General features: G+C 36.2%; 1 protein-coding gene across 1 annotated transcript in view; it reads left to right on the forward strand.

The window, feature by feature from the left end:
• The window catches only part of Pibf1 (progesterone immunomodulatory binding factor 1), a 239713-nt gene that overhangs the window by 13642 nt on the left and 213593 nt on the right, over positions 1-12478 (forward strand). The window lies entirely within an intron of this gene.

The raw sequence follows: 12478 nt of genomic DNA on the forward strand, positions 1-12478 counted from the left end.
TTTCAAAGGCCTCCCAATCTAATTGATAAATTAATTATAAGGTCATCATATTTATAACTATTTATAGGAGAGTGGACTAATCATTAGCTTGATTATAACATTGGTCAAATGTCTCAGAATACTATCATGTTAATATAGTTTGCTGAGAAAAAGAAAACTTGCAACTCTAGACTTGTTATTAATGTGATATATTTTTAACTCCATAGTAAAACAAGTTTCTGTACTTTTCAGACTCAAATATCAGTAATGGCTTTATGTCTCAGAATTTAGTTTGGTTTACCCTTGCTAACACCTTTAGATTGTTGATAAGAAAGCATAGATAATTAATGTGCTTTAACTCATAAGGTTCTTAGGTGTTTTAATGCATTAATAACTTTTGAACATAGGAATGGTTTTATTTATGAGTCTGTTAGTCACTGTTTCCATAGAAACAGAAATAGGGTGTGTGTGTGTGTGTGTGTGTGTGTGTGTGTGTGTGTGTAGGGAGAGAGAGATACTGAGATTGAGGGGTGGGAGAGATGAAGAAAAGTTTTAAGAAATTGGCTAGTTGAGCATTGTGGTGCACACCTGTATCCCAGCCAATCCGGAGGCTGAGGCAAGAATATCATGATTTCAAAGGCAGCCTCAGCAAAAGAAGGTGCTAAGCAACTCAAGACCTTGTCTCTAAATTAAAAAAAAAAAAAAAAAAAAAAACGGGTGGGGAGTGGGGGGCGGCACCTGGGGATGTGATTCAGTGGTTGAGTACCCCTGAGTTCAATCCCCTCTATCCCCCTACCCAGTCCACCCCCAAAGTGAAATTGGCTCATATAATTGTTGAAATTTGGCAAGTCCAAAATCTCAAGGTTGGACTGGCAGGCTGGATACCTAGGGAATAGTTGTAATTCAAATCTATAAGTAATCTGCTGGCTGAATTCCATCCTTTGGAAGTCAGTCTATTAAAGCCTTCAACTAATTAAATGAGGTTCACCCACATTATGGTTAGTAATCTATATACTCAAAGTTTACTAATTAAATGTCAATCTCAACTAAAATAAATAAATAAGGAAATAACTTCTCAGGAGCATCTAGAATAATGTTGACTAACGTATTGTGGCTTAGCCAAGAGAACTCATGAAATTAACCCTCATGTATAAGTTTATTTCTTTCAGATTTATCACCTCTCAGCTGAAAGCATAATCCTAAATTTAACAGTATTATAAACAGAATTAAATCACAATAGGGAAAAAACTAATGTCTTACATATTCAATAAAAGGAATTAGTAATTCAGAGAATGTAATATAGATACAATAGAATATGATATAGATACAACATTATTTTTATGTTGAGGCTACCCTTAGAATTTGGTTCTTCTACTCTGTTAAGAGCCTACTACAAGTCAACTTACCAAACACTAAGAAATAATAAATTGAATAATTTAAAGTGAGAAATAGAACCAGATCATTAAGCAGCTTACTTTTTTTTTTAAAAAAAGACCTTTTAAATAAGAATAGTAAATAACATTATATTTAATATTAAAAGAAATTTTGCTACATATTGTTGGGGTTTATTTTTGAGGTGGTCATTAAATTACCAACTAGTCACAAGCTCCTTGTTTATTGAAAATATGAAATCGGGGTTTTTAAGTTGGAAGCATCATTTTTTCTCCTGTTAATTTTAAATGTTCTCATTTGGGTTCTTTGATGGTATTTCATGTTTTTCTCCTGTTTAGTATGTGGGCATTGTATATGATATTTAATTTGGTGGCCAGAGGCAAGCAATGAAAACATAAATAATGCCCATCAAATCCAAATGGAGTAGCAAAAAAATTTTTGAATTTTTTTAGTAGTGCCATTAAATTTCAAGTTTCTTAACCCCCCAAAAGTAAGTTTTCCTTTTATGAGAGAAAATGCAGATTTCTTCCCTAAATGATGTATGAGAGAAAAAGTAGTATCCTTTCCTCATAAGTTTGACGTAACATTGAAAGCCTTCAAGTAAAGACGCAAAGACGTAGGGAAGTCTATTTCTGTGGACACTCATGCAGAAGTATGACAAGAGGACAAAAGGTATGATCTAATGGTAATAACTAGGGAGGAACTTAACAAGGTTTGTTCAGATTCTTCTTGACCTTTCTGTGTGACATTCCTTCATTTATAGGGCAGGACACTTGTCACATGAGGATCTTCAAGGGAAGAGCAAAAGAGGTGGTCAGAGAGTGACCTTCCTAGGCTTCATGGCCTGCTTCAAGGGAAAAGGACTGAGGGGACTTGCAGTTTCTATGACCTGCTTTGAGAGAGAGGGCAGGAGAAGGTCAGGAAAACCTTGCTTCTGCATTTTTCTCAATTTCCTTCAAATTAAACTACTCAGTATGATAGGGTAACATATTTGGGGGTATCACGTTCTGAGCACTGATGGGAATAAATATTTTGTAGTGAGCAAACTGAAGCATAATCTAGTGAAAGAGAGTACTCATTGATTTCTAAGTGCTTTTGAATTTGACAAGAAAATGAAAAAACAAGTATTACATTGTTCAGCAGATAATAAGATACATTGCCATGCAGTTAATGGCTATAGACACTATAAAGTTACTGATTTTTAGTAAGACTTCATCCAAAATTTTCATATTACATTATTTGAATGATCTCTTCATACGGTAATTCAGCAAATACTTTAGCCTAAACCTTACATTTGTTTAAGTTTTTAATTTTTTTTGTCGGCGGGGGAGGTCGGGGGACTGCCAGGGATTGAACTCCGAGGCACTCGACCGTGAAGCCACAGTCCCAGCCTATTTTTGTAATTTGTTTAGGGACAAGGTTTTGATGAGTTGCTTAGCTTTTTTTTTTTTGCTGAAGCTGTCTTTGAACTCATGATCCTTCTGCCTCAGGCTCACAAGCTTCTGGGATTATACGCATGTGCCACCGTGCCCAGCTAAGTTTCTAATTTTTAAAGGGAATGGTGTAGGTCTTGCAGATGACTTTATGTGATTTTAAGGTTCAATAAACTGAAAATTTTGAAAAAAAAATAACTATATGGTATTCACACAATAATTTTAAGGGGCCTCAACAGTGAACCTAAAACTGCAGCACATATATAATTTTGTTATCAAATAGAGTACTTAGAATAGGTCTAACTGCTTGAGAACTTAATTACCTGCCCAATCATAGAAATTAAGGACCTCAAGAACTACAAACTGAACCAAACCTCTGTCTTTATAGAATTTACATAATGTATGAGGATTGAGATCAGTGAATATTTAGATAAGTATAAAACCATGGGAGAAAGTCAACAAAGAATTCTGTAAATGAACATGTTATAATATTTCACTTGAGTGAGAACTATACATGTGAACAAAAAAGAATGAAATATGTAAACAGCCATCAAGAAGGTTCTAAATTTTACTGTAAAATAGTTGACAGACTCTTTTTTATTATGGTTAAAGACACAACATTAAAGTTTACTATTTTAGCTATTTTGAAATGTACAGTGCAGTAATATTAGGTATATTCACATTGTTAGGCAACAGATCTCTGGAACTTTTTCATCTTGCAACACTGAAATTGCATACCCATTATTAGACACTAATCTTCCCCCCACCCCCACCCCCTCAGCCCTTGGTAAGCAATTCTACTTTCTGGTTCTATGATTTCAACTACTTCAGATATTTAATGTAAGTGGAATTTAATGTAAGTGGCACTTATAATTAGAATCATACTGTTTTGATACGTATGTTGTGACTGGCTTATTTCACTTAGCATTCTGCTTTTTTAAGCTGTGTAATACTACATTTTATGTATATACCACATTTACTTTATCTCTTCATCAGTCATATCTGGGTTTATTATACCTCTTGAAAAAAATTGGCTTTTTTAAAAAATTGTTATCCTGAGTTCTCAGGGAATTGATTTCTCTTTCATAATTGAAGAATGAGAGTCAAAAAGTATGAACAGAAAGGAGCTCAGTGAAGACAGAAATGTTCTCTAGGAATAATTGTTTAGTACAATCTTTTTTTTTTTCCCAATGGTTCTTTTTTTTTATTATTGGTTGTTCAAAACATTACAAACGAAGCTCTTGACATATCATATTTCATACATTAGATTCAAGTGGGTTATGAACTCCCATTTTTACCCCAAATACAGATTGCAGAATCACATCGGTTACACATCCACATTTTTACATAGTGCCATATTAGTAACTGTTGTATTCTGCTACATTTCCTATCCTCTACAATCCCCCCTCCCCTCCCCTCCCATCTTCTCTCTCTACCCCATCTACTGTAATTAATTTCTCTCCTTGTTTTTTTTCCCCATTCCCCTCACAACCTCTTATATGTAATTTTGTATAAAAATGAGGGTCTCCTTCCATTTCCATGCAATTTCCCTTTTCTCTCCCTTTCCCTCCCACCTCATGTCTCTGTTTAATGATAATCTTTTCCTCATGCTCTTCCTCCCTGCTCTGTTCTTAGTTGCTCTCCTTATATCAAAGAAGACATTTGGCATTTTTTTTTTAGGGATTGGCTAGCTTCACTTAGCATAATCTGCTCTAGTGCCATCCATTTCCCTGCAAATTCCATGATTTTGTCATTTTTTAGTGCTGTATAGTACTCCACTGTGTATAAATGCCACATTTTTTTTATCCATTCATCTATTGAAGGGCATCTGGGTTGGTTCCACAGTCTAGCTATTGTGAATTGTGCTGCTATGAACATCGATGTGGCACTATCCCTGTAGTAGGCTCTTTTAAGGTCTTCAGGGAATATTCCGAGAAGGGCAATAGCAGGGTCAAATGGTGGTTCCATTCCCAGCTTTCCCAGGAATCTCCATACTGCTTTCCAAATTGGCCGCACCAATTTGCAGTCCTACCAGCAATGTACAAGTGTACCCTTTTCTCCACATCCTCGCCAGCACTTGTTGTTGTTTGACTTCATAGTGGCTGCCAATCTTACTGGAGTGAGATGGTATCTTAGGGTGGTTTTGATTTGCATTTCTCTGACTGCTAGAGATGGTGAGCATTTTTTCATGTACTTGTTAATTGATTGTATGTCCTCCTCTGAGAAGTGTCTGTTCAGGTCCTTGGCCCATTTGTTGATTGGGTTATTTGTTATCTTATTGTTTAATTTTTTGAGTTCTTTGTATACTCTGGATATTAGGGCTCTATCTGAAGTGTGAGGAGTAAAAATTTGTTCCCAGGATGTAGGCTCCCTATTTACCTCTCTTATTGTTTCTCTTGCTGAGAAAAAACTTTTTAGTTTAAGTAAGTCCCATTTGTTGATTCTTGTTATTAACTCTTGTGCTATGGGTGTCCTATTAAGGAATTTCGAGCCCGACCCCGCAATATGTAGATCTGAGCCAACTTTTTCTTCTATCAGATGCAGAGTCTCTGATTTGATATCAAGCTCCTTGATCCATTTTGAGTTAACTTTTGTGCATGGCATGAGGAGGGGATTCAGTTTCATTTTGTTGCATATGGATTTCCAGTTTTCCCAACACCATTTGTTGAAGATGCTATCCTTCCTCCATTGCATGCTTTTAGCCCCTTTATCAAATATAAGAAAGTTGTAATTTTGTGGATTATTCTCTGTGTCCTCTATTCTGTACCATTGGTCCACCCGCCTGTTTTGGTACCAGTACCATGCTGTTTTTGTTACTATTGCTCTGTAATATAGTTTGAAATCTGGTATTGCTATACCGCCTGATTCACACTTCCTGCTTACAGAGTTGCTTTTGCTATTCTGGGTCTTTTATTTTTCCACATGAATTTCATGATTGCTTTATCTATTTCTACAAGAGATGTCATTGGGATTTTGATTGGCATTGCATTAAACCTATAGAGAACTTTTGGTAATATCGCCATTTTGATGATGTTAGTTCTGCCTATCCATGAACAGGGTATATTTTTCCATATTCTAAGATCTTCTTCTATTTCTCTCTTTAGGGTTCTGTAGTTTTCATTGTATAAATCTTTCATCTCTTTTGTTAGGTTGATTCCCAAGTATTTTATTTGTTTTTTGAGGATATTGTGAACGGGGTTTTTTTTCCTCACTTCCGTTTCAGAAGTTTTGTCACTGATATACAGAAATGCGTGTTGATTTTATATCCTGCCAGTTTGCTGAATTCATTTATTAGCTCTAGTAGTTTCTTTGTAGACCCTTTTGGGTCTTCTAGGTATAGGATCATATCATCTGCAAATAGTGATAATTTAAGTTCTTTTCCTATTTTTATGCTTTAATTGCTTTCGTCTAATTGCTCTGGCCAGTGTTTCGAGAACTATATTGAATAGAAGTGGTGAGAGAGGGCATCCCTGTCTTGTTCCAGATTTTAGAGGGAATGCCTTCAATTTTTCTCCATTCAGAATGATGCTAGCCTGAGGCTTAGCATAGATAGCTATTACAATGTTGAGGTAAGTTCCTGTTATCCCTAGGTTTTCTAATGTTTTGAACATAAAGGGATGCTGTACTTTGTCGAATGCTTTTTCTGCGTCTATCGAGATGATCATATGGTTCTTATTTTTAAGTCTATGATGTGGTGGATAACATTTATTGATTTCTGTATATTGAACCATCCTTGCATCCCAGGGATGAATCCTATTTGATCATGGTGCACAATTTTTTTGATGTGTTTTTGTATTCGATTCGCCAGAATTTTATTGAGGATTTTTGCATCTAGGTTCATTAGAGATATTGGTCTGTAGTTTTCTTTCTTTGAGGTATCTTTGTCTGGTTTTGGAATCAGGGTGATGTTGGCCTCATAGAATGAATTTGGAAGAGCTCCCTCTTTTTCTATTTCCTGAAATAATTTGAAAAGTATTGGTATTAATTCTTCTTTAAAGGTTTTGTAAAACTCTGCTGTATACCCATCCGGTCCTGGGCTTTTCTTGGTTGGTAGTCTTTTGATTGCTTCTTCTATTTCATCCATTGATATTGGTCTGTTCAAATTGTGTGTATCCTCCTGACTCAGTCTGGGCAAATCATATGACTTAAGAAATTTATCGATGTCTTCACTATCTTCTATTTTATTGGAATATAGGTTTTGAAAATAATTCCTAATTATCTTCTGTATTTCTGTAGTATCTGTTGTGATGTTGCCTTTTTCGTCCCGTATGTTAGTAATTTGAGTTCTCTCTCTTCTTCTCTTTGTTAGCATGGCTAAGGGTCTTTCGATCTTATTTATTTTTTCGAAGAACCAACTTTTAGTTTTGTTAATTTTTTCAATAGTTTCTTTTGTTTCCATTTCGTTGATTTCCGCTCTGATTCTAATTATTTCTTGCCTTCTGCTACATTTGCTGTTGTTTTGCTCTTCCTTTTCTAGGGCTTTGAGATGAAGTGTGAGCTCATTTATTTGTTGGTTTTTTCTTTTTTTGAGGAATGACCTCCAGGCGATGAATTTCCCTCTTAAAACTGCTTTCATTGTGTCCCATAGATTCCGATATGTTGTGTCTGTATTTTCATTTATCTGTAAGAATTTTTTGATTTCCTCCTTTATGTCTTCTGTAACCCATTGATCATTCAGTAACATATTGTTCATTTTCCATGTGATGTAGGATTTTTCTTTCCTTCTTTTATCATTGATTTCCAGTTTCATTCCATTATGATCAGATAAAATGCATGGTATTATCTCCACCCCTTTATATTTACTGAGAGTTGCCTTATGGCATAATATATGGTCTATTTTTGAGAAGGATCCATGTGCTGCTGGTGCATAAATATTGATAATCGTTATGTCTTGTTGGTGAGTGGTTCCTTTTAACAGTATATAATGTCCTTCCTTATCCCTTTTGATTAACTTAGTCTTAAAGTCGATTTTATTCGACATGAGGATGGCCACCCCTGCTTGCTTACAAGGACCGTGTGCGGTGGTATATTTTTTCCCATCTTTCACCCTCAGCCTGTGTATGTCTTTTCCAATCAGATGTGTCTCCAGGAGGCAGCATATTGTTGGATTTGTTTTTTTAATCCATGTTACCAGCCTATGTCGCTTTATTGGAGAGTTTAAGCCATTAACATTTAGAGTTACTATTGATATATGGTTTGTACTTCCAGCCATGCTTGATTATTTATCTTTTTTTTTTAATTTAGTTTGTTTCTCCATGATTAGCTTTCCCCCCACCCTCTGTCTTTACTGAGGCACTTCCCACTGATGGTTATTGTTTTTCATTTCTTCCTTGTATAGTGTTTTGCTCAAGATGCTTTGCAATGCTGGTTTTCTAGCTGCAGATCCTTTTAACTTTTGTTTATCATGAAAGATTTTTATTTTGTTTTCGTACCTGAAGCTTAATTTTGCTGGATACAAAATTCTTGGTTGGCATCCATTGTCTTTCAGTGTTTGAAACACGTTGTTCCAGGATCTTCTCGCTTTCAGCATCTGTGATGAAAAATCTATTGTTAACCTTATTGGTTTACCCCTGAATGTAACCTGCCTCCTTTCTCTTATAGCTTTTAATATTTTCTCTTTGTTCTGTATATTGGATATCTTCATAAAAATGTGTCTTGGTGTTGGTCTACTGTGATTTTGTATGCTTGGTGTCCTGTATGCATCTACAATTTGTATATCTGTTTCCTTTTTTATTTCTGGAAAGTTTTCTATAATTATTTCATTCAGCAGGTTGCTCATTCCCTTGGTTTGGACCTCTATACCTTCCTCTATCCCGATGACTGTTAAGTTTTGTTTTTTTATGTTATCCCATATCTCTTGGATGTTTTTCTCGTGATTTTTTTACCAGCCTTTCTGAGTTGGCTAGACTCTTTTCAAGATGATATATTTTGTCTTCATTATCTGACGTTCTGGCTTCTACTTGCTCCACTCTGTTAGTGATACTCTCATTTGAGTTTTTAATTTGGTTTATAGTTTTCCTTCTTTTCTAGAATTAATGTTTGATTGTTTTATAATCTCTATCTCCTGATAAAGATGCTTAATTTCTTCTTTTACCTAATTATGTAATTCATTTTCAATGTGTTCTTTCACTGTTTGAATTTGCTGTCTCATATCCTCTTTAAGGTTCCATTCCATCTGTCTAAGGTATTCCTTGAGTTCTTTATATGACCATTTTTTTGATGCCTCTAGGTCCTCCTGAATATTTAGGCTGTCCTGCATTGTTTGTACTCCTTTTCTTCCTTGCTTTTTCATGCTGCTTATGTTACTTCTTGTTCTGTTTGACTGCTGAGTTACTGTTTACTCCTATAAATTTATTTGATGCTTGGGAGGAAAGGTATTAGAAGGGAAGGGAAGAAGTCACTAAAGAGAATGAGAGTAAGCAGGTAGAATTCAAGGAAGAGGGAATAAGGAAATTAAAAAGAAATGAAAAGACAATAGAAAAAAAATAGAAAAGAAATAAATTCAAAAAAATAATAAAAAATATTAAAATTAAAATTTAAAAAAATGAAAAAAAATTTAAAAAAATAAAAAAACAACAAAAAAATGAAAATTAAAAAAAAACCCAAGTTAAAAAAAATTAATAAATGCAGTCTTAGAGTTTGATTAACTTCTCTTCCAGTAGGTAGAGCTGTGCCCACCAGGCCAAGCTTCTCCTCTCAATACGCGGGAACCAATCCCTGTGCAGCAGCTCCTCCTCCCAGACTGGGCGGGTCTCCAATCCTGAGTGCCTAGGGCCTCCTCTTGTGTCTAGTCACTTCCCCACTTTTCCTCAAGCCAGGCCCCACTCACGGGTGCCGCTCACCACAATACTGGCTACATGCCAGGTCTACTGCTCCCATGAGCCCTATTTTCATGAACGACTGGGCACACTCTCCCTGTTTGCCATTCCCTCAGACCCTAAGTTTGTAGAGCTTGGGGCTGAGAACCCTCAGTGAATTTTACTGCCCCTCCGGTAGCCACGCCTCCGTAGCTGGTGCAAGAGACCTCAGTTGTCAGCACTGGTGGGAGCGGTAGCCGGGAGTTCCGCCCCGTGGGTCCCGAGCCACTCCTGATTCCCTCAGTCTGACTATGGGGCTCACAGGAGAGCTGGGAGGGGCCCTTAAGGTTTCCCCGCTGTGTGGAGACGGAAGGCTACTGGGTTACACACCTGTCGCCGCCGGTGCCAATGAAGTTATCTCTTCTACCACATTCTGGTGACGTCAGTTCTCTGTCATGGTGGTATCCCATGCAAATGGCAACAGTTCTTTACCTTTGCTGGGTGACCAATGCAACGGGTGGGTCCTTACTGTCTCTCCCAAGCCCCGTTTCAATCCTGTGGCCACTGCCTATGAAGGCTCGGTTGGCCTTTACCTCCGTAGGTTCAGAAGGGCTGACCAGTTGTTTCAGCCGGATGGATCAGTGCTGAGTCGCAGCTGTTTGTCTGCGGGAAGCAGGCGAACGGGAGCTTGAATTCAGCCGATCCAGGCTCGGTGGGTGTTCTGAGAGGCCCAGACTGTTCGCCCCAGATCCACGTCAGCTCAGCATTCCCTAGTGATCCTGAGCAAACAGAATTTAGACGGTTTATGACTCCCTATGCCCGCGCAGCTGAAGAGGTCAGAGACTTGATCTCTCTGCGCCCGCCGCCATGTTGGATCCTAGTCCAATCTTAATCAGTATTTAACATTTTAGACATTACAATGGTAAGGAAGAACTAAGTAAACTCTTTGTTTGCAGTTGACACATTTTATGAGCAGTGAAATATCCCACCAGTAGAGAAAATTAGAAAAGATTGCAGAAGTAGATAGATTTTAAACTTATTCATTTGATTTTCTATAATGTGTCAGTTTATCCTCCCCCAAATTGGCATGTTGGAAAAAATGGATTACCTGCTTCAGAGTGTATAATTTTTTTTATACAATATGGCTAAATACTTAAGCATGGAATTTTTTGCTTTTAGAATTTCAATGTGGTTGTTTATTATAATTTTCATTCCTTGGCTACTTCATATTTTCTTTTATACCATTGAGAATAGTTCACATAGCTGCTTTAAAATCCTGACTGTTAATTCTAACATCTGGGTTGCCTATGATGTTTGTCTTTTCTTTTAAAAATATGTCACGTGTTCCTGTTTTTTCACGTGTCAAGTAACCTTAAACATTTTTATTTAAATCATAGAATAAATTTGAATGATATCATTGTGACTATTGTCCTGTGGAGACTCTGAATTTTGTATTCCTTTAGGCATTCTGATGTTTTTATTTTAGAAACAAATTAGCTTGATTATACTCCAACAGCACATTTTGTTTCCTGGGCACCCGTGCAATTTTAAGTTCAAATATTTTGGTTTCAAGAGGGCTATTTGGAGTTTGTCCTGTACATGTGTTCTTCAGAGAGCAGCCAGAGATTTGGGCAGAAATTATCAACAAAATTCAGATTTTCCCCTCTGTGGCTCTCTCTAGAATTCCTTCTTCAGTTTAGAGCAGCTGCTGTTGTCCCAAACTGTCTTTTGGTTCTCCGTTTTAAAAAGACTAAGGATATTCAGATGCACCTTTGTCCATCCAACAGGGCACAGAATGGGCCTCCCCTCACAGACTACACACCATTAGAAAACAAACAAAACAACTAGGAAACTCACCAGGGATTGTTCTCTTCTACTTTTATATGGATTCCTATAGTCTGCCTAATTTTGATCAGGGAGATTGAGCCCTTGGATGTTTGATATTTTGTCCAGAATTTATAGGTGATTTTGTGGCAGGAGTGGTCAGATGGGAGCTTATGTGACCATTACCTGAAGCAGATTCACCATTTACATGCAAGTGAAAAAAGAAATCCAGTCTATGAATGCCATTTCCCTAAAAAGAATCTTAGCTCTTTGGAGACTACCTTTCTTAACATGTTAGGTTTTTACTGACATGAATGAGAACATGTTAGATAATATAGAAAATAATTAGAAGTAAAATTAAAAACATTATCAGACCTTGAACAAAATTTGCAGTTTTTATAATTCTGTTTGTAACTTTGATTGTTTATACTTTTTAGCAACCAATAATAGTTAATTTTGATAAAATTAAAATCTGGTAGTTGGAGAGTTGAGTTTACTATTTGAGAATACATAAAGATTAAGATGGGTCAGATGAATACCAATAGCTAAAAAAAATGGGATTGAATATTATAAAATTATGGTACAGTAAGGGGAGTACTCTCAAAAGAGGACAAATTAAGGACAGTATAGGAGGATACTACTATTCATAGAGCAGGTAGTAAACAAATGGAAACTTAGAAGGAAGCAACCAACAAATGTAGATGTCTCAGACATTGCAATAATAATGACAACTTCACAGTGATTTACTAAAAGAAACAGTTTTGAGAATGGCAATTATGAAAACACACTTTCCATTTTAATTTAAAATGATTTAGCTTACCTTATCCGAAATGGTCTTAAAGTTTTTACCACATGGTGGCAGTATACCTCCATCTACTTTTTAAAAACCCATTTTGAGGATACCTGGGAAATCTTGTTTTTAACCTAGAAGTCAAAGCATTATATTAACCTTATTTTCATTTATGTTTGTTTCATATCAGCTTTCTACAACTAATCAAATACTATTTATTCCCTAGTAAAATTCAGTAGATCTACTGAGAGAAAGCATTATAA

This window comes from Urocitellus parryii, chromosome 2 (assembly GCF_045843805.1).
Source record: "Urocitellus parryii isolate mUroPar1 chromosome 2, mUroPar1.hap1, whole genome shotgun sequence".
In the NCBI taxonomy this organism is placed as follows: domain Eukaryota; kingdom Metazoa; phylum Chordata; class Mammalia; order Rodentia; family Sciuridae; genus Urocitellus; species Urocitellus parryii.